This window comes from Scyliorhinus torazame, chromosome 13 (genome assembly GCF_047496885.1).
Source record: "Scyliorhinus torazame isolate Kashiwa2021f chromosome 13, sScyTor2.1, whole genome shotgun sequence".
Lineage (NCBI taxonomy): Eukaryota > Metazoa > Chordata > Chondrichthyes > Carcharhiniformes > Scyliorhinidae > Scyliorhinus > Scyliorhinus torazame.
In genome coordinates this window covers 188,140,712-188,162,827 of record NC_092719.1, presented here as the reverse complement: position 1 = coordinate 188,162,827, position 22,116 = coordinate 188,140,712, and the positions used below count along the sequence as shown (strand labels likewise).

The 22,116-nt window shown below is 45.0% G+C and overlaps 1 long non-coding RNA gene across 1 annotated transcript in view; it reads right to left on the bottom strand.

Annotated features, from left to right (window-relative positions):
- Positions 1 to 589: 589 nt before the first annotated feature.
- Positions 590 to 22,116, bottom strand: part of LOC140388446 (uncharacterized) — a 49,383-nt gene continuing 27,856 nt past the window's right edge. Inside the window, exons 2-3 of the long non-coding RNA XR_011934191.1 lie at positions 849 to 1,233; positions 590 to 757 (exon numbers count right to left, since the gene is read on the bottom strand). This is a non-coding gene — a long non-coding RNA (uncharacterized lncRNA). The remainder of the gene's footprint in view (positions 758 to 848; positions 1,234 to 22,116) is intronic.

The window sequence follows — 22,116 nt, the reverse complement described above, 5'->3', positions numbered from 1 at the left end:
AGGGATGACGTCAAGATGACATGCAGAGAGGATACAAGCAGCCCCTCCCCTAGCAGGATGAAGTAGGTCATTCATCTTCTTGTGCCATTGCCTCCCTGTCCTCTTGTGCAGGCGGCTGGCACTGACCAGTGCTGTGACCGTCTCCCAGGTGGGATTCGTAACCTTGCTGGAGGGTCTCCTGCCAGCCCAAGAGTATTTTGTTGCCTGCCTCTCCTCCACGGCATCCAGCATACGGGTGAGTGTCCCCCCATGAATCGAGGAGCAGGTTTCCTCGCTGCCATCCGCCTGATCTGAATACTAGAAAGTGCTGTGGAGCAGTTTAAACGCAGCGCCCCCTTCATTGAAGTGCTCACTTAACTGCAGGGTGGGTGAAACAGATGCTTTCCATGGTTCATGTGGGAAAAATATCTTTCCAAGTTTGTAAATATTGCGGTTCGGAATACCTTGCCTGGGCCGATGGGAATCGCACCAAGTTTCATGCCAAAAATGACACTAATTTTATTGGAAAATTCCGCCCTATAAAACTATTTAAACCCATATATGAGATTCTGTTTATAGTTTCTGGACACCATGGGCTACATTGCTACCATTGCCATGATATACGTTTGGATTTTTATTTATCCACCTGGAGCAGTTGGATCAGAAAGATTTGGGGTACAGAGAACATGGAACATCAGCCCACATCAGAGCCTCTCCTTGATTGGAGAATCCCCACAGGATATAAACCCCGATCTGGGAGCAGGTCGGAAGGGAGACCCTGCAGGGAGAGGAGAGAGTGATTAGTGTATTGTTCGTTGTAAATAAGCCAAGTTGTCTCCTGCCTACAAGGCCTTGTGTGGAGTCCTTGCCTTTGGTTTTCACAATTTTGTAGTGAAAATTCCTTCTGGTACCATTTGCTGCAATGTTTTTATGTCTGTTGAGAACTGGTTCGACTGATTGTCGCTTTCACTGTTGACCACTATTCATCTCAGTGCGAGTTACTGTGAGTGTTCAATGCTTCAGTTGGTAAAATTCACATTGTATTTTTCTTTCCCTCTCTTCTAAGTTGAGAATTTCCAATTCCTTTGGCAAGAGATCTGTAGCTCTCATTGTAATCTGAGGGCCATCATAAAAATTAATTGTCCTGTTATTAAATTATTGCTTGTGCCAGTTGGAGTCAGGTCAATCCTATTCAAAGCTTCTTTGCCACATCTACCACAGAAGTGCTGACAAGCCACTGCATCAGAAAAGTACCTGCAAAGGGACAGAGCAAAGTTAGTCACTCAGGAATCCCACGTCTTGGCAATATGCAACCCTGAAAACCTGAATGATTCTTCTTCTGAAATTCCTTATTCACTAGCTGATTCTATCTGAATTTTAAGGGTTGAAAATTTGGAAAGGGCTGTGTTACCTCACTGCTGGATGACTCCTAAATCGGAACACCAAGGTCTAATAGTGTGAACAACTTGCAACATATGTCAATTACTGGCAATATGGGTCAGAATTTCAAGCTTGTGGCGGCCCCGATCGTTCATCAAATGGGCCGCGATGACCTGATGCCATCGTGCTGCCTCACAACATTTTTGTCATCGTCAGCACGCGGAAGTCTGAAGATCGATTAAACGGCTATTTAATGGTGCTTAAATGACAATTGATAGCGAATCTCACACAATCTCTCATGGATCCAGCCACCAATTGCTTCACAAATGCTTCACCTTTTACTTCACAGGCTTTAGTAAGAGAACATCAGCCTTTAACCTTCAACTATCTCTGGTTTCTCGTTTGCCAATTTCACCAGGTCCACACTTTTCACCTCTGACTTGAACTTCGGTGAACAGTACCCTGTTCCGATTCCAGTTCTTCTTGTTCCTTTGGCTTCAGAGTTCCTAGAGCTTTTATTGTTATCCCCTGGTTTATAGAACTGACTGTCCTCTGGAGTCTGGGACTTGCTTTCCTGTCCATTACTCCATTGTCCTGTTTCTGGCGGAGCTGAGAGAGCTGTTCTCTCTCCAACTGCTAAGCTCCTTCTGTTAATGCGTTCAGTTAAACTAGAAGCACATGAGGTGGGATTCATCATCCCGCCAGCCCCGTTTTCCGGCGCGGCGCGCCCCCCGGCGGCAGCAGGATCCTCCGTTCCGGCAGCCTGCCGATGTGTTTTCCCATTGTGACCCTCCCACTCCGTCAGGAAACCCGCGGGTTTGGGTGCGCTGCCGACGAAGCAGAGGATCTAGCTGACGGAGAACCCAGCAGATGGGTGGAATTTTCCCAAAAAATGGCGGTGTCAGGTTCTGACTGAAAAAAGGAGTGTATCTCCCCAGAAACACAGCCAGGTTTTCATTCCCGATCTTCTGCCACTTTGTCAAAAAATAGCAGGGGGGGCGTGTTTTGCATCATCATTCTGGCGGGGTGGGGACTGATAGAGCCTGCAAGCCTGGCTCCATAGAGATCACTAAGTGCAGTTAAAGGCACCCAGCCCCCTGCCTGGACACAGGGCACCCGGCAGACACCCCCAATCCTCAAACAGAGAGGGTCAACCTCCCATCCCCCACCACTCAATGGTTGGGTCACCCCCGCCCCCCACACCACCGGCATCAGGACGCTCCCATTCTCCGTGGATACCACCTCTACCTCCGGCATGCAGGTACAACCAGCCCCTTCCACCATTGCCCCTCTCCAAAGGGGTTCCCTAGAGGCCGTGCCCTGATCCCACCACTGTCGGGAGCAGTGGCAGGGTGCCGGTGGCAGTGCCAGGGCACATCACAGCCATGTCCCTCACCACCCAGGGGCTATACTCACCTCCACGCCTCCAATGTGGTCATCATGACTGGTTTCAATTTTTGAAAAAGCGTTGTGATTCCAGCTGAAATCATGGAGTTCCTATGAGGAGAGATTCCAATACTAATTGCTGCAAACAGGATACCGAATTAAATGAATATAGCAACTTTCTTGATTGTAATAGAATGGAAAGCCTTCACCCAATTACAACGTTTTGTCTATCTTGCAAAGCCGGTATAATAACTTATGAGGAATTAATGAAGACCCTTGAAGAACACTTCTCGCCCGAACCATTAATCATAACAGAGAGATTCAGATTTCTTCGACACAGTCAAGAAAACGGTGAAAATATTCCACAATTTGCAGCAGCACTACGGAAACTAACGAAAAATTGTGAGTTGGAATCAACCCTTGTGGACACGCTGTGAGATCGATGTATGCGCGTACTGGAAAATAACACAATCCAGAAACGATTGCTGACAGAAAGCTCTCTAAAACTCAAACTTGCTGTTGCAATAGCAGTGTCTATGGAATTGGCAGAAAAAGAAGCTTCCCAAATTGGAGCTGGCGCCAAAATAAGATGCATTCTGAGAAAAGAAAATCTCTCATTATTCAAGCATGCCACAGGTGTGCCCGAGTGGGGCATTCTCCATAGGAATGTTGGTGTTGAGAAAACAAATGTCATAATTGTGCCAAGAAAGGTCACACAACAAAGGCATGCTGGGGATAAAACCCGCAAACATCAAAGATGGGTAAAAACAAGGACGTCCCCAAATCACAAAAAGAGTCTACAGTATTACTGAAGACAGTTAAAATTCCCAGTAAGACACAGTGACTACTAAGAACAAGGAACTCAAACTCAGTGTATTATAGATGCAAGGCAATACACAGAGATTTGGGGACTACCTGAAAATAAATGGGAACAAAATTAAAATGGAAGTGGATACGGGATCCGCTGTATCTCTTATGTCTGGAAAATTATATCACCGAAAACTCAAGAACATACCATTAAAACCATCTGATCTCTCTTTCTCTCTCGGGCTGTCCCTCAGCATCGAGGATGACTTGCTTCCACTCCAGGGAGGTGGGTCCTGCGGTAGCTGAATAGTCCAATCCTGGATCCGCTGACTCTGCCACAGGTTTGACAGGTGGTGTTTGATGAGGTGGGACGCCCGCCCTGGATTCTGTGCTCACTTTCTGCTGTTTTCGCTTGGCCTCCGTGTGTCCCAGCCTACAACGCTCGAGGTGATTGCCGTCTTCACGGACGCTTCTTCTTCAGTTTGTGCATTCTAAAGCAAGCGATTCCCATGAGTCGATGGGGATGTTGCATTTATTTAGAGGGGCTTTCAGAGTGCCCTTGTAGAGTCCCCTCTGCCCTCCTCATAATCGCTTGCCATTGCTGAGCTCGGAGTAGAGCATTTGTTTTGGGAGTCTTGTATACTAATATGTTGGTGTAGTTTCAGGGAAATAGCAAGTTCAGATAGTTCTGCACGCACACCTATATCTCTGGATAATTTAAAACATATAGCATGCAATGCTATTTAACATGAGGTTTTGCCATTCCCTTTGAAGCTAATAAGTTTTGCTGCACTTTTATTTTGCAAACAAGATCTTTAAAACATTTCTAACTTGGAAAATGTGGCAAATCCCTCCTCTCCCGCAGTGCGGCTGATGGATGATGACTGATGATAATTGTCTTTTTCAAAATAATTTTGTGTAACTAATCAGTATAATGATGACAGCAGCTGTGGCTCCTAATGAAGTTACAAACTGTCAGAAGAAAGCTGATAATTGTCCTGTGGAAAAGCTGAGTTAATTATGGTAATCATTACTGAACTCTCATGTTATTCTTTGGATAGAATTGGCTGAAGATTCAAATGAAAAGCTGTCACTTGCCAAGCCTTTTACCTGTTAATTGCGAAAGTCTTTTGCTCACAAAACATTTTAATGGCGTTAGAATTTAAGGGGACAGGTTTTGCTGGAGCAGGGCATCTCACAATGCAGCCCACGAGTCCGCCTCATTTCTGCAAGTTTAGGTTTGCACATTTTTGCCAGCGTATAGTTTCTGGGAGTTTGAGCGGCCAACAGCGCAGTGAGGGTAACAAGGCATTCAGGGACCATGATGAACAATGGAACACACAGTGTGCCTCCCTTAACTAATGAGAGTGAAGAATCGAGAAATAAAGAGAAGGACTTGGAATGGGATTTTACATCCTCCACCCCTTCCTGGCCACCCCATCCCCGATTTGGGGACCAGACCAGACCCCAACATTACCGGTCGAGAACCCTGAACAATTTTTTAGCATTTGTAAAACTGTGAGGAAAAGTTGTTTCACTCCAAGAGTGATGACTCTGACCAATAGGTATCTTATGTGTTAAAACAAACTTTAATTTAAACTTAGAATTAAGGACACCAACATCAGAGACATAACATAATAATTATCATTTAAACTGTTCTCAAATAAAAGGAAAAACTTGAACTTGCTATCTACACCTGTTACTAATTCCAATGAAGAAACCCAATACAGTTCAAATGCCATTTATAAAGAAAGTTAACAAAATAGTCACTTACTTATCTCTGTCAGTATTTTTAGAGAGAGACCCTTTCAAGAGCAGATCCAGTACACTTCTGTCTTGTCAGACTCACGTCCTATGGAAAACTGCTGTTCAACTTAAAATCTTATTACAGACTGCGATAGTACAGGCAGACCTGGCTTTTCACATTAGTTATATCATCTGTATCTCATTAAGTTCCATGACCGGCTTAGCTCGGACTAAATACAATCCCTCATAAATTATCTACACTCCAGGGAACCATCCAAAATATAAACAATGTCTGTTAGCCTTTTACCTGCAACCAAGTAAATACCTGGAATGAATGGTGACCTCGTGCTTTTATGACACCTTAATTACAGTTTTAGCAGACATACTGCCTATATGTATTTTAAACCTTGGTTTTTAATGACATTACTGCCACAGATATGAAATACACTCACCCCCCTCCACCGCGGCATGTTTGCCGATGGTGGAGGCAACTCGACAATGGCAGCCGGTGGGATCTTCTGGTTCTGCCAATGTCTAAGGCGTTTTGTGTGGCTCATCCATCCTGCCGCCGGGAAACCTGACGCAGGGAAATACCTTCAGTGGGACCAGAGGATCCTGCCAGCAGGAAGCGACAGAAAATCCTGCCCTTAGAATGAGAATGAAATAGATGAATGAATTCAATGTGAAGCCAGACACAGGAAGAAATAAAGAGATTGAAGATGAGATTGGACAAAGTGCCAAAAAGGAACAGTAAGAAATAAATAAAGCATTTTGAAGTTTGACATCTTTAAATCTCCTAAAATAATCCACAATCTGTAGAAATGAGCTTCTACACTTTTTACTTTCCTGACAAAGAAAGTTATTTTTATTTGTTCATTCACGGTATGTGAGCATTGCTGGCAAGGCCAAAACTTGCTGTCCATTCCTAGCTATTCTTGAGAAGGTGATGATGGGTCATCTTATTGAACAGCTTCAGACCATGTGGTGTAGATGCTGGAAGTGAGTTCCAGAATCTTGATGCAACAGCGTGAAGAAATGGTAATATAGTTCCAAGTCAGGATGGTGTGTGACCTGGAGGGGTGCTTGCAGGTGGTGGTGTTCCCATGCATCTGCTGCCCTTGCACTTCCAGGCCGTAGAGCTCAACGGTTCCAGAATTGTTGTCTCTTGATGATGCGGTCGCATTTGGAGTATTGCGTGCAATTCTGGTCGCCGCATTATAGGAAGGATGTGGAAGCATTGGAAAGGGTGCAGAGGAGATTTACCAGAATGTTGCCTGATATGGAGGGAAGATCTTATGAGGAAAGGCTGAAGGACTTGAGGCTGTTTTCGTTAGAGAGAAGAAGGTTAAGAGGTGACTTAATTGAGGATTGGATTGGATTGGATTTGTTTATTGTCACGTGTACCGAGGTACAGTGAAAAGTATTTTTCTGCGAGCAGCTCAACAGATCATTAAGTACATGAGAAGAAAAGGGAATAAAAGAAAATAAATAATAGGGCAACACAACATATACAATGTAACTACAAAAGCACTGGCATCGGATGAAGCATACAGGCTGTAGTGTTAATGAAATCAGTCCATAAGAGGATCATTTAGGAGTCTGGTGACAGTGGGGAAGAAGCTGTTTTTGAGTCTGTTCGTGCGTATTCTCAGACTTCTGGATCTCCTGCCCGATGGAAGAAGTTGGAAGAGTGAGTAAGGCGGGTGGGAGAGATCTTTGATTATACTGCCCACTTTCCCCAGGCAGCGGGAGGTGTAGATGGAGTCAATGGATGGGAGGCAGGTTTGTGTGATGGACTGGGCGGTGTTCACGACTCTCTGAAGTTTCTTGCGGTCCTGGGCCGAGCAGTTGCCATACCAGGCTGTGATGCAGCCTGATAGGATGCTTTCTATGGTGCATCTGTAAAAGTTGATAAGAGTCAATGTGGACATGTCGAATTTCCTTAGTTTCCTGAGGAGGTATAGGCGCTGTTGTGCTTTCTTGGTGGTAGCGTCGACGTGGGTGGACCAGGACAGATTTTTGGAGATGTGCACCCCATGGAATTTGAAACTGCTAACCATCTCCACCTCGGCCCCGTTGATGCTGACAGGGGTGTGTACAGTACTTTGCTTCCTGAAGTCAATTACCAGCTCTTTAGTTTTGCTGGCATTGAGGGAGAGATTGTTGTCGCTACACCACTCCACTAGGTTCTCTATCTCCCTCCTGTATTCGGACTCATCGTTATTCGAGATCTGGCCCACTATGGTCGTATCGTCAGCAAACTTGTAGACGAAGTTGGAACCAAGTTTTGTCACGCAGTCGTGTGTGTACAGGGAGTAGAGGGCTATGTACGCAGCCTTGCAGGGCGCCGGTGTTGAGGACTATTGTGGAGGAGGTGTTGTTGTTCATTCTTACTGATTGTGGTCTGTTGGTCAGAAAATCAGGATCCAGTTGCAGAGTGGGGAGCCAAGTCCTAGGTTTTGGAGCTTTGGAATGAGCTTGGCTGGGATTATGGTGTTGGAGGCGGAGCTGTAGTCAATAAATAGGAGTCTAATGTAGGAGTCCTTGTTTTCGATATGCTCTAGGGATGAGTGTAGGGCCAGGGAAATGGTGTCTGATGTGGACCGGTTGCAGCGGTATGCGAATTGCAGTGGATCAAGGCGTTCTGGGAGTATGGAGGTGATGCGCTTCATGATCAACCTCGCGAAGCACTTCATTACGACTGAAGTCAGGGCCACTGGTTGGTAGTCATTGCCTGGTTCTTCTTTGGTACCGGTATGATGGTGGTCTTCTTGAAGCAGGTGGTGACCTCGGAGTGGAGTAGGGACAGGTTAAAGATGTCCGTGAATACCTCTACCAGCTGGTCCACGCAGGCTCTGAGTGCACGACCAGGGATCCCGTCTGGGCCCGTCGCCTTCCGAGGGTTCACTTTCAGGAAGGCCAATCTGACTTTGGAAGCTGTGATGGTGGGTATGGGTGAATTATGGGCTACAAGGGCACTTGACAGCGGATTGTTGGTTACCTGCTCGAACCGAGCATTGAGTTCATCGGGGATGGGTGCGCTGCTGCCAGAGACACTGTTCGGCTTCGCTTTGTTGTTTAGTCCTTGCCACAACCGCCGAGAGTCTGTCTGTGACTCTAGCTTGGTTTGATATTCTCTCTTGGCATTCCGGATGGCATACAAAATGATCAGAGGATTGGATAGGGTGGACAGTGAGAGCCTTTTTCCTCGGATGGTGATGTCCAGCTCGAGGGGACATAGCTTTAAATTGAGGGGAAATAGGTATAGGACAGATGTCAGAGGTAGGTTCTTTACTCAGAGAGTAGTAAGGGCGTGGAATGCCCTGCCTGCAACAGTAGTGGACTCGCCAGCACTAAGGGCATTCAAATGGTCATTGGATAGACATATGGACGATAAGGGAATAGTGTAGATGAGCTTTAGAGTGGTTTCACAGGTCGGTGCAACATCGAGGGCTGAAGGGCCTGTACTGCGCTATAATGTTCTATGTTCTATGAGACTTTCATAGAATCATAGAATCTCCACAGTGCATTCAGCCCATCGAGTCTGCACCAACCCTTGGAAAGAGTACCCTACCTCGGCCCATGCCCCAACCTTATCCCCATAACTCAGTAATACCACCTAACTTTTTGGGCACTAAGGGACAATTTTGCATGGCCAATCCACCTAACCTGCACAGCTTTGGACTGTGGAAGGAAACTGAAGCACCCGGAGGAAACCCACACAGACGTGGGGAGAAAGTGCAAACTCCACACAGACAATGACCCAAGGTAGCAATTGAACCCGGATCCCTGGCATTGTGAGGCAGCAGTGCTAATCACTGTGCTACTGTGCCGCCCGGTCATAACCGGTAACGCCTCATGTGGAGGATAATTCTTCCTGCGGATGACTGGCCTTAAGTGAGATATCAGTGTTGGCTGCATGTTTCTAGATGGTTCATGAGCCCTATGTTAGCCTTACAGGTTCTCCTACAGGTTGTGAGGACATTGGTTTTTGAGCATTAAGAGATGGTCTCTTTTACTGTGCTCCCTCAGTTGCTGCTCTTGTCGATTTTATTAAATGCATCTTCATACACACTTTTTTTCCCTTTTGGAGAATTGTGAGGAGATGGTGGAATGATTCCAGGTTTAATATCGATCTGTGGACCCACATCATGAATGCTCCTTCCATGGCCAACATGTCCTGGTGTGGGAGTTGAACTTAGCGCTTCTGACCGAAAAGTAGGGGCAATACTACTGGACCACATGACCTCCTACTCTTACTGATCGGAAGGCCTTGACACCATTTTTGATGATAGATCACCATTTTGGTTGTGAATGAGCATCCATTTGATGTTAGTAGACTTAACATTCTGCGGTGAGTATAATAGGCAATTAATGTGCAAATGCAGCAACTTCAAGGAAATCAGGAAAAGGTTAAGCAGAATAAAAGCAGGAAGTGGTTGAAAAGCTCAGCAAGTCTGGCATCATCTGTGGATTGGGAGACAGCATTAGCGTTTCGAGTCCAACAAGACTCTTCATCGGAAGGTTAAGCATGCCGGTTTCCTGAAGCTAATGGTGGAGCATTGCAAACTGGCTAGCAGCTTGTGGGTATCCCTTTCTCACGACATGTTGCTGCCCAGATTGTACATCCGTAACAGCACACACTGTTCAGCTGCCATTATTTTCACAGCAAATAGGCTTCTTCTTTTCCCCTTGTTATGTATGGGTCTATTGTATGTAATCACCAAAAGGGAAATGGCAACTTAGTATTGATGTTAATCATGACCATGGCCATCATAGAGTAAACCAGTTCTATTGCAATTATGACCCCTTTATTTTGCATCATTGTCACAAAAATCAACTTTCTGAGGTAGCACAACTCTCTTTGTTTATATTGGTTTGTCTAACAGCAAAATGGTCAGTGGTGACAAACCTAAATGGCCCTGCCAGCAGAACTTTCAGTTTTTCCACCCTTCACCCCTCTGTGGCAGAGGTTTTCACCATCTTGCACTCACATCTTTCATGAAACCCCTTTGTCATGCTGCTTTTCTCTCCGCCTTCGAAGATTTCCTTTAAGTCCTCCTGCCTGACTCTTTTGCTCACTTGTCTCTGGCCTCTCATGCTTTCTCTCTTGGGCCTCATGCTAAACTCTGAAATGCCTTGGGATGTTTTTGCTGTGTTACTAGTGCTCTGTAAATGTTCTTGGTGGGGCTGACTGATTTATCAGCCCAGTGGTACAAATCTTAGCCCAACACCAGGGAAGGTCTAGGCCAGAGTTCCAAAGTTACAAGACTTTTGTGGTAGCCCCATGTACACAACCTTGAGTTTATAAAGTAGGCCTGCTGTCCACTCGACAGGAGTATGTTTAGCACCACAGGGACTGGCACCAAGGGAATTTGCACAACTTTGGGACCATTGGCATTCTAAGAGCTTCTTGTAATAAAAGAAGGCTGTGGGATTCACTTGAACAAGTATGAATTTCATAACCAACATCGTTTACTAAAATCATGAAGCTTAGGATCACATCTTAAAAGGTAATTATTTTGCTCCAGAGCACCGAAGGTTGGAGAGAGTGAACCTGGTGTGGAGCAGCTGAGCGGAGCGGTGGGAACACTTTAAAAAGAGCAGCACAGTGAACCTTCACTGAATCCAGAGACGTCAGGATTCAGAAAGTGAAGCCAGGCAGCACGGTAGCACATGTGGCTAGCACTGTGGCTTCACATCGCCAGGGTCCCAGGTTCGATTCCCCGCTGGGTCACTGTGCGGAGTCTGTATGTTCTCCCCGTGTCTGCGTGGGTTTCCTCCGGGAGCTCCGGTTTCCTCCCACAGTCCAAAGACGTGCAGGTTAGGTGGATTGGCCTTGATAAATTGCCCTTAGTGACCAAAAAGGTTAGGACTGGTTATTAGGTTACGGGGATAGGGTGGAAGTGAGGGATTAAATGAGTCGGTGCTGACTCGATGGGCCGAATGGCCTCCTGCACTGCATGTTCTATGTAAGAGGAAGCAGCTGATTGGGTCAGTGGGGCAGGTGTGGGCCAGGTTAGGAGAGCTGGGGCATTAGTTGCAGTAGCACTGCAGTATAGAGCAGTGTTTTTCAAACTTTTTTGCCTGGGACCTATTTTTACCAAACGCCCATCCTTCAGGACCCACGCCGGATGACCTTCGTGACCCACACCAGCCGACCTTCGCGACCCACGTCGCCCAAACTTCACCACACACCATTTTCAGTTACCTTTAATATGACAGGTAAGCATGCTTGGTCCTCACGATCTCACTTGCTTTGTCATTCTATGTTACATATCTGCCAAGGACTTTAGCTGTTGATTTAAGATCTCGCTGCATCCATTGTAAAAAATCAAGAGGTTTGTCCTTGAAGTCGCCATGCTTAGTCTTCAAATGCCTTTGAAGTTTTGAAGGTTTTAATCTTTAATTTGCCAGTACTTCCCTGCATATGACACACAGGAACTTTGCATCCAGATTTGCAGTGGTACAATTAATACACCCATACCTCAAGAAATCATCTTTATACTGCTTTGTTCCTGTTTTCAGCTTCTTCTTCATGTGTTGTTCACCAGCGGCCCTGGAGCTCACAGCATCACTGCTGGCAGCTACAAAATGGAGTAATCTCTCTCGCACACAGAGCATGTGATGTCAGTGCATGGGGTACATGACCTGCTCTCTGCCACCGCTTCTAAATTCTAATTAAGTTAAATAGGGATGCAGGGCCAGGCGATGTGTTGTAGCTGCAACGTGTGGGAGCTGGTGAACCCCTCTGTGGTTTAAGTGATCACTTTGTAGCAAACCTTTTCCCGATTTCTATGAAGTTGCTGCATTTGCACATTAATTACCTATTATACTCACCACAGAATGTTAAGTCTAGGAATGAACAGTGGAAGAATCCTCTTAATAACGTTATAAGTGTTAATGGTTGCGCATTATGCATCAAGTCAAACATAGGCTAGATGGTTGGCCAATCACCTCAGCCCCAGGGCATCTTTACAATTGTTAAGTGTAATGCTATTGGTACAATGCTGACAAAGCTTTAATTGGATCAGCCACATACTATTGTGGATACAAGAACAGGTCAGAGCTGGATATTCTGCGGAGAGTAACTCACCTCCTGACTCCCCAAAGCCATCGACCATCGACAAAGCACTGTGAAGAATGTGATGGAATACACTCCACTTATCCGGATGAGTACAGCTCCAACAACACTCAAGAAGCTCGACATCATCCAGGGTAATCTTGACTGGCACCCCATCAATCATCTTAAACATTCACCTTCTCCATCACCCACACACCATAGCTACTGTGTGAACATCTGCAAGGTGCACTGCAATGACTCAAAAGATCACAGGGTCTGGAAGATTGGTGAATCAAGTAGGAAGACAAAAGAACAAACATGAGCAAGTTTCAAGACACAAACATGCCCAGTATTGAAGCCAAGATAATGTCAGAGAAGCTGAGATGAATGGGACATGGCGTCAGAGTGCCCAAATCAAAACTGCCTCAAACATCAAAAGGTCAGAGCATAACTGGGGAAATATCAAAGGCATGTTTGAAGGGAACTGCAATTATCATGGGAGATTTCAATCTGCATATTGATTAGGCAAACCAAATCGGCAAGGGTAGCGTAGAAGAATTTGTGGAGTGGATCAGGGATTGATTTTTAGAGCAGTACGTTGTGGAACCTACCCCGGAATGAGCTATTTTAGATTTGATTTGTGTAATGAAGAAAGATTAGTTAGGGATCTTGTGGTTAAGGATTCCCCAGGGGGTAGTGACCACAATATGATAGAATTCCAGATACAGTTTGAGGGTGAATGCCACAGGTCCATAACCAGTGTCTACAACTTAAAGAAGGACAATTATAATGACATGAGGGAGGAATTGTCTAAGGTGAACTGGGTAAACAAGCTGAGATACAGGTCAGTAGATGAGCAGTGACAGATATTCAAACAGCTGGTCCATAATGTTCAGCAGGAGTTTATCCTAATCAAAAAGAGGGATTCCATGAGAAAGAGGCAAAATCCATGGTTACCAAAGGAGGTCAAGGCTAATGTTAAATTGAAAAGCAGAATATACAAAGTGGCAAGGGACAGTGGTAGGTCAGAGGGCCGGGAGGTTTTTAGGATCCAGCAGCAAAAGACTAAAAAGCTCATAAGGGAGAAAATGAATTTTGAGCGAAAACTTGCATGCAGTATAAAAACAAACAGTAGGAGTTTCCATGGATATATAAATAGGAAGTGGGTGGCTCAGGCAAATGTGGGAATCTCTACTGAACAAAGCTGGTGATTTAATAACAGCAAACAAAGAAATGGCGAATGTGCTAAATACATTTTTTGCATTAGTCTTCACCATGGAAGACATTGCAAATATCCCTAAGATTTCAGGTGGGCTGATTTCAAATAACATGGTAGAACTTACAAAAAAAAACAATCGCAAAGGATAGAGCATTAGAGAAACTCAAGGGGCTAAAGGTGAACAAGTCGCCAGGACCCGATAAACTGCCACTAGGGTTTTAATGGAAGTTGTGCAGAGATAGTGGACCCATCGGTTGAAATATTTTGTAACTTGCTAAAGTCCGGGCGGGTACCAGAAGATTGGAAAACAGTCAGTGGCACTCCCTTGTTCAAAAAGGGAGAAAAGCAGGAGGCAGGGAATTATAGGCCAGTTAGTTTAATATCTATTATTGGCAAGACTCTGGAGTCAATAATCAAAGAGGAATAGCTAATTATTTAGGAAAGCTGAATACTATCAAACCTAATCAACATGGTTTCATGAAAGGTAAATCATGTTTGACAAATTTGCTCAAATCTTTGAGGATGTAACAGGGAGAGTAGACAGAGGAAACCTGCAGATGTAGTGCATTTAGATTTCCAAAAGGCATTTGACAAGGTGCCACATAAGAGGCTGGTGCATAAAGTAAAAGCCCATGGAATTGGAGAATGTGTGTCAGCATGGATTGAAAACGGGCAGTCACATAGAAACACAGAGTTGGAATAAATGGGTCCTTTTCAGAGTGGAAAGATGTAACTGGTGGAGTACCGTAGTTCTTGGCCCACAATTGTTCACTATTTACATTAATGACCTGGAGGAAGAAACAGAATGTAAATTTTTCAGATTTGCTGATGATACGAAAATAGGGGGCAGGGTATTTTATGATGAGGATATTGTGATTCTGTAATGTGATATAGATAGATTGGGTGACTAGGCGAAAACCTGGCAAATGAAAGTTAATGTGGGTGAGGTCATGCACTTCAGCAGGAGGAATCAAAAGGCAGATAATTATCCAAATGGAGAAAGACTGCGGGTGAGTGAAGTACAGAGGCATCTCGGTGTTCTAGTGCATGGATCATAAAAAGCTAGCAGGCAAGTCCAACAAATAGTTAAGAAGGCAAATGGCATTTTGGTCTTTATTGCAAAGGGATTGGAGTGTAAAAATAGGGAGGCTTTGTTGAATTGTTCAGGGTGTTGGTGAAGCCTCACCTGAAATACTGCGTACAGTTTTGGTCCTCTTAACTAAAAAGGATATAGTAACATTGGAGACAGTCCAAAGGAGATTCACCAGGCTAATTCCTGGGATGAGAGGGTTGTCCTATCAAGAGAGTCTAAATAGACTGGGTCTGTATTCCTTGGAGTTTAGGAGAGTGAGGGGTGACCTTATTCAAACATATAAGATCCTGAGGGGGCTTGACAGGGTAGATGGTGAGATGTTTTCGCTCGTGGGAGAGTCTGGAACAAGGGGACATAGCTACAAGATAAAGGGCCGGTCATTTGAAACTGAGGTGCAAAGAAATTACTTCTCACAGAGGGTGGTGAAGCTCTGGAATTCTCTGCCCCGGAGGGTGGTGGAGGCTGGATCATTAGAGGAATTTAAAGTAGAGATGGATAAATATCTAACAGGTCGGGGAATAGAGGGCTATAGGGAAATGGCACTGAAAAGAAGTTGAGGCCGGCATAGATCAGCCATGATCGCATTGAATGGCGGGGCAGGCTTGAGGGCCTGGTAGCCTACTCCTGCTTCTATTTCTTGTGTGTTCCTGGGAAAGATGATAAGATATCAAGTGTTCATTTTTAGGCAACCTATTGACAATCTGAAAATGGAAGGCTTTGGTTGATATTGATGCCAGATGGTAAGTTCTCACATGGGTTGAACTCATTAGTGACCCTTACCCCTAATGGACATTAATATAATTAATATAATTTAATTAGAAATCCAATTAAATCAAGACACTGTTTATAATATTACAGGTATTGAACTTGTACACTATTTGCATTTCACATTTGGACTGGGCTTTCAACCCAGAAATTAAATGAAATTGATCTGTTTGGAGGTACACAAGGAAATGCAAATGCTCGTGCAGTGTCCTTGTGAGTGACAAGCACCAAGGCATCCACACAATGTTTCATTCTTGGCTAACAGCCCAGGCATCCATTAGTTTGTTGAAACAACTATGCCCACGGGAAAACATTGATCTATTTCTCAATTTCTGGGTCCTTATTTACACAAGATAAAGAGGTGACAAGTGGTTGCTGTTTCTGCTATTTATATTTTAAATGGCTGGCTGATTAACACATTTATAGGGTTTTTGTAAGAATGTTGTGAATGGATGACTGGTCTTTCAAAGCTTCTTCAAACATGACATAGTTACTATAAAGTCCATTGGCTATGTATATAATTTATACTTGGGTAAATGTGCATTGAAGCGCCATAGGTTGGCGTGCAGAGTATGAGGGGCGACTGGGGGCCAGAGGGTGAGTGGAGGGGCATAGGCTGGCATGGAGAGTATGAGGGACCATGGGGGTGGGTGGGCATGTGGTGGCATGAGTTGGTATGGAAAAGGCATGGGGAGTTTGTTAGGGATGAGGAGGAGTGAGAATTAGGGAGGCTTTTTTTTTGGTTTTCTTGATTTTATTGATTTGGGACAAAATCCCAGAGCACCAAAGTGGGCCATTTAAACAGCCTTTCTCCACATCTGGCAGCCTCTGAGACTGCCTTTGAACTCTTTCCAGGGGCGGTGGACTCGACACCAGTTACCACCTCCCCCGCCAGAGTGAAAATCCCACCTTTGCTTCACTTTCTCCCAAGGCGGGTGTGCTGAGCGGGGAAATTGTCCACTCCTGCTGCCTGCCTCTCCTTGCCCGATATTTTAGATTCATTGTTTATAATTTTCAGGATGTGGAGAAACCGGCGTTCCTGAGGAAGGAGCAATGCTCCGAAAGCTAGTGATTCGAAACAAACCTGTTGGACTTTAACCTGGTGTTGTAGAATTTTCAGGGCAGCCTTCTCTGTTTTTTTTCTCATTCTGGTAAGCAGTGTCCTAATCCTACTTACATTTCAAGCTTCAGTCAGACGACCCTATAATTTATCAAATATATGTGGCTAATAAATGGTAGGTTGGGATTCTGATTCCTCTGGATATTCTCACCATTTTCTGTGCGCTGATTAATCTGACATTGTGCTTAATCTGTCAAAATGCATCTTTGAACACAGAATCGGGGCTCGCTGGTTCTTTCAAGGCAACACTGCCATCTATCTGTGAGGTCAAAAAGGTATCCACAATATAATTTAGCAAACAATATTCTGAATTCCAGAGAAAGATCATATTTAATTTTATTCACTATTACCTAAATTCTTTCAGGTGACTCCCTCTTTATGTCCTCACTTTTGCTTATCTTGTGCTCACCCTGCCTGGCATCTGCAGGGAGCAGAATGCATAGGGCATTTCTCCATACCCATTGGCACTGTAACAATATTGGTATAATTAGCAGGCCACCATTAGTTGGGGATGTTTACAGACTGTGGTAACTGGTGGAATTCCATAGCTAAAGGTAAGAATACTGAAACAGGCTCTACAGTCACTGTAATTTAGATTGTGCGTTTTGTGTAATTGTTTCCAAAAGTATAGGGAATGATTTGATCTTCTCATCAAGTGAAATGGAGAAGCTGAGCAGCTAAACTAGATGTGCAAAGATTTACCTTACCTTTCCCACAGCATTCCCACCCACCACCTCCTTTAGACCTTCTTGTAGGCAGCTGAGGAACCTCCTGACTCAGCCAAGGTTATGGGCTGCCAAAGGTAGCAGGTGCCATTTGTTTTATTCTTCGGGTGGGAAAGCAAAGGGTCCCCCACAAGTTGAGTAAAGACTTTCCATTTTGGGCGCCAGGCGGATCGGGGACGAATCTCCCAACCCCATTAGTGAAGTCTGGGCCTTTTGGAGCCGAGGTTGTTGCCCTTCTCCCTCCCAAACAGCCTGATCCCTCCCATGGCTAACCGTTGTTCTAGTAAGCAGCCTCCAGGTCCCCAGATTTCATCTGCTTGAAGATAGCCAGCTGCTTATTCCTGTCCGTTTCATGTAGGCAGCTGGCCAGCAGGATCCATGTGAGGCCTACGGTCGGAATTCTCAGGCTGGTGGGATTCTCTGTTCCCACGGATTTCCCGGCGGCATTGGGTGCCTTCAATGAGGAGTCCCATGGATAGCGGCAGGGACAGAGAATCCCGCCACCAGCAAATGGCAGGCTGCCGAGAAACAAACGGCAGTGGGCCCGGAGAATCCAGTCCTTGGTCTTTAAAACCAAGATTTCTGTGGACTCACCCAGATAAGGAGGCCTTCGGCTCCCCTCATTCCCAGGGATTAAAATCCACCCTGGGCAACACGGTGGCGCAGTGGTAGCACTGCAGTCTCACGGCGCCGGGGTCCCAGGTTCAATCCCGGCTCTGGGGTCACTGTCCGTGTGGAGTTTGCACATTCTCCCCGTGTTTGCGTGGGTTTCGCCCCCACAACCCAAAGATGTGCAGGGTAGGTGGATTGAACGTGCTAAATTGCCCCTTAATTGGAAAAAAAATGAAATGGGCACTCTAAATTTATATTTTTTAAAAATCCACCCTCATGTTAAAGGAGGCAACAAAGAAGCTGCTGAGTGTCGTGTTGTTAAAGGCATTGCTACAAATGCCCTTTGTATTACCTGTTAGATGACACACTTTGCAAGAGTGTGATAGATTTGTCTCTTGTCACTCCCCCACCTGGAAATCCAACTAGTGATAGAGTGAGTTGAGATTAATATAGACACCATTCAAGTTGTATAACTTGTTTGACATAAATGGGTGGTACTGCAACACAAAGGCATTACTTTCCTTAAGTTGAAACTGTACTTTACGGTTTCACCAAAATCTCCGGTATTGATCAGTGTTTACACAGCTAGACTGCATAAATGCCTTTGTGGGTAGTGATTCAGTAAGTCTTTTATCATTTATTTTAAAGCTCAGGATTTGTATCTAAATGCAGCAATTTAGCTCATGCAAAAACAAAAGGAAAGAAGAGCGTAATGTTCTCCGTATGCACGGACAACGAAGTCTTTGTAGTTGAAATGATCAGAGGACATAAGGCTTTGTAAATGAGCAAAACTGTTCATTCATTAACAAAAACACCTAAGGGGTTTCTATGACGTTTACTAAGATTACAGTTGGATACGACAGCTAAATACAACCAACTATGATTAACTATTATTAATCACTGTTGACTCAGGAGCTGCTTGATCTGTGACTGTACTCTGTGCTTGCTGTCCAGCTTGTGTGTCTCCCTGTGCTGTCCAGCAGAATACGTCCCGTCTCCCCTGTGTCCTGTCTTCCAGTGACCTATTCCTGTAGCCACGCCACCTGTGGCCGGATGCTAGAATAGATCCCATGTGGGTGTCTTCCAGTGACCTACTCCTACAGCCACGTCACCTGTGGTTGGATGCTAGAATTGTAATCTATGCATGCAGGCATATATGTTTATATACAGTTTAGTTATTTGGTTATTATGTTATACACACATTTTATATTCTACAATCATTACAAGGAGAAATTTGCATTTTTATAAAACCTCTCATAATCACAGCATGTCCCAAAGTACTTTACAACAAATCAAATCTCTTTTGAAGTGTAAAAAATACAACAGCCAATCCCCCAAACATGGTAATGTTTTAATGACCAAAAAATTGTGTTTTTGTTGGTGAAGGGACAAACCAGGATACCAGCGAAAACTCCCCTTCTTCAACGTCGCACCAAGGGATCTTTTACATCCACCTGAGGAGACCAGTGAGGTCTGTGTTTAACGTCTTATCCGGGCGACGGTACCTCCAACGGTGCAGCACTCCCTCAGTACACCATTGGAGTCTCATCTCAGATTGTTGCACTCAACAACTCCTGCAGCGGGACAATCTTCGGTCCAAAAGGTGAGAGAACACGAGCAACTGAGCCACGATTACCACACAAACGTGAGGAAAGGAAAGAGGGGCATTACTGTCACATCTCTCAAAGCATTTTGAATGATTTCCAGTCATTGTTGGCATCAAACATAATGCATTGACCTTCTGGCTCTTCCTCCACCCCAAATGAAAACAAATTTCACAAACACATTTTCATGAAGGCTTTTAAGCTTTTATACCTTAATCAACACTGATGACTTTGATTATGTATCAAGTCAAACTTTACTCTCAGTTAACAGATTCATGAACTCGTCCACAATATTGTCCTTCTTGTCAATGGTGCACAACATTCAAAATGAAACAATTTGTGCTGGTGACACAAGCTTGCCTTTCATATGCTGCCATAAAGCACTTTGGGTCCATTAGCTCCTTGTGGCATAGGTACACAGTTAGAACGCTCACATAATCAACTTTTGTTGTTCAATTATACAATGCTCCTTTGGCCAGAAATGATATGTGTCTCACCTGATATCTACACTGCTGGGAAACATTCTCTATTATTGCTTCCTTGAAGTGCTGTAATGTAATTTTAGCCAAGGACCTCTACTAATGATCACAGTCAAATAACAAGTAATGGGTAAAGAAATTATTGTATCAGTAATTCCTTACCAGCTACTGAAGTGTTCAGTTCCTATTTCTTAAAGAATGTATCAGTTCTAAACCTTACTTTTTGCTATGTTTCTCATTATTTCAGTGTCTAGAAGGTTGTACACTGCACACATCCTTGGGTCGTATTTAATGTGGCTGGAAAGCTGATGAGAGCCACCCTTTCACCTCCTTTGGAGAAGGCCGAGCGGTATTAAGCATCAATCGGTCAATTGATTGGACAACAGTAGGACCCCCCCCCCAACCCGGGATCAAGGACCCAGGGGGCAGGGGAGGATCCCATACTCGAGAGCTGCCTGCCAATCGGAGACTGGCAGCAGATCGTTGAAGGCAGGGCCAGAGGGAGCAGTGGCTGCCGCCAGCAATGCACCCAGGGAGAGGTCTATGATTCCTGGAGCGACCCAGGGCACCTGAGAGTTAGGGCAAGGTGGGTGTCACGAGGTATTGTTGTGAGGGGTGGGGAGAATCGGCAGCAAGCGAAGAGGAGTGACCACTAGCGGGCTCCCCTTGGAGTCAGAATCATACAGCAGAGAAAAGGCCCTTTGGACCATTGCATCTGTGCCAGTCAAAAACAACCACCTAACTATTCTAATCCCATTTTCCAGCACTTGACCCATACATAGCCTTGTATGTCCTGGGTTGCAAGTGCACATCTAAATGTTTCTTAAATGTCATGAGGGTCTCTGCCTCCACCACCCTTTCAGGCAGCGAATTCCAAACTCCCACCACCCTCTGGGTAAAAACGTTTTTCCTCTTACCCCTCTAAACCTCCAGCCCCTTTTCCTTAAATCTGTGCCCTTTTGTCATTGACCCCTCCACCAGAGGGAAAGGTTTATTCCTGTCTACTCTATCTGTAACCCTCATCATTTTATACCTCTCAATCGTGTCCCTATTCTGTCTCCTCTGCTCCAAGGAAAACAATCCAAATCTATCTAATCGCTCTTCAGAACTAAAACTCTCCCGTCCAGGCAACATACTGGTAAAGCTCCTCCTCACCCTTCACAGTACTATCACATTCCTCCAATGAATTGGATTCCTAATTCCTGATGCTGGGTCCCTCAATTGGTCACTGAGTGCCTGTAGACAGGGAATATCCCAGGACTGCACAAGCAAACGTGCCAGGCTTTGCTTTTTGGGCTTCCCATGTAGTAACTGCCCTGCTCGTCACTGGTTGAACACCAGTGCAGAGGGATGAAGCCATTAAGTGGACATTAATTGCCTTCTTAGGGGCCTCAATTGATAGCAGCAGGGAGGCTATCCACAGCTTTCCCACCCCAGATTTAATCAGGGCAAAGATAGGAAGGTGATGGAGTCCTCACCTAGCACCTCCTCTCCAAATAAATACCCCCGACTCCAAGATTGCCTCATGGGGAGGCATTAAATTCCACCCATTATTTCTCGGAGTGTATCTTTCCCATTCTAGGTTTGAATTTATATCTGCGCAGCTGAAAGAAAAAGTAGCCTGAGTAAACGGCAGTATCAGGTCGAAAAATCACCAAAGTAGAAAGTGGAACAACCAAATATTCTGGAAATTAAAAAAAAGGGCAAATTATTTGTGTAAAAGAATGCAGATACTCTGGATAGATTTGTGAAGAATTATTCCGAGGATGGGAGCAGTGTCGGAAGAAGATGAATGACCTACTATGATGAGCAATGGTAAGTACTCCCTGTCTCCTCTTCGTGCTCCATCTTTCCATCACCTCTGGAATCTGCAAGCCGCCAAGATGGCTTTCCCTGTCAGATTCCCAGCACCCGACCTCCCAGCTCGCCTCATCAGAACCCCTTCCTGCTTCGACATAGTGCCCACACATGCCTGTTGTCGTCGACCTCTGGCCTTCATCCCGATGATCAGTCTCAAGTGAGCGCTTTGTTGTCCAAACGCTTGACCAGGTAATGCACTAAAACCATGGGTGGGATTCTCCGTCCCGCAGCCAGCCAATGTGGGCAGTCCCATGCCAGTGGGAAATTCCCGGGCGTGG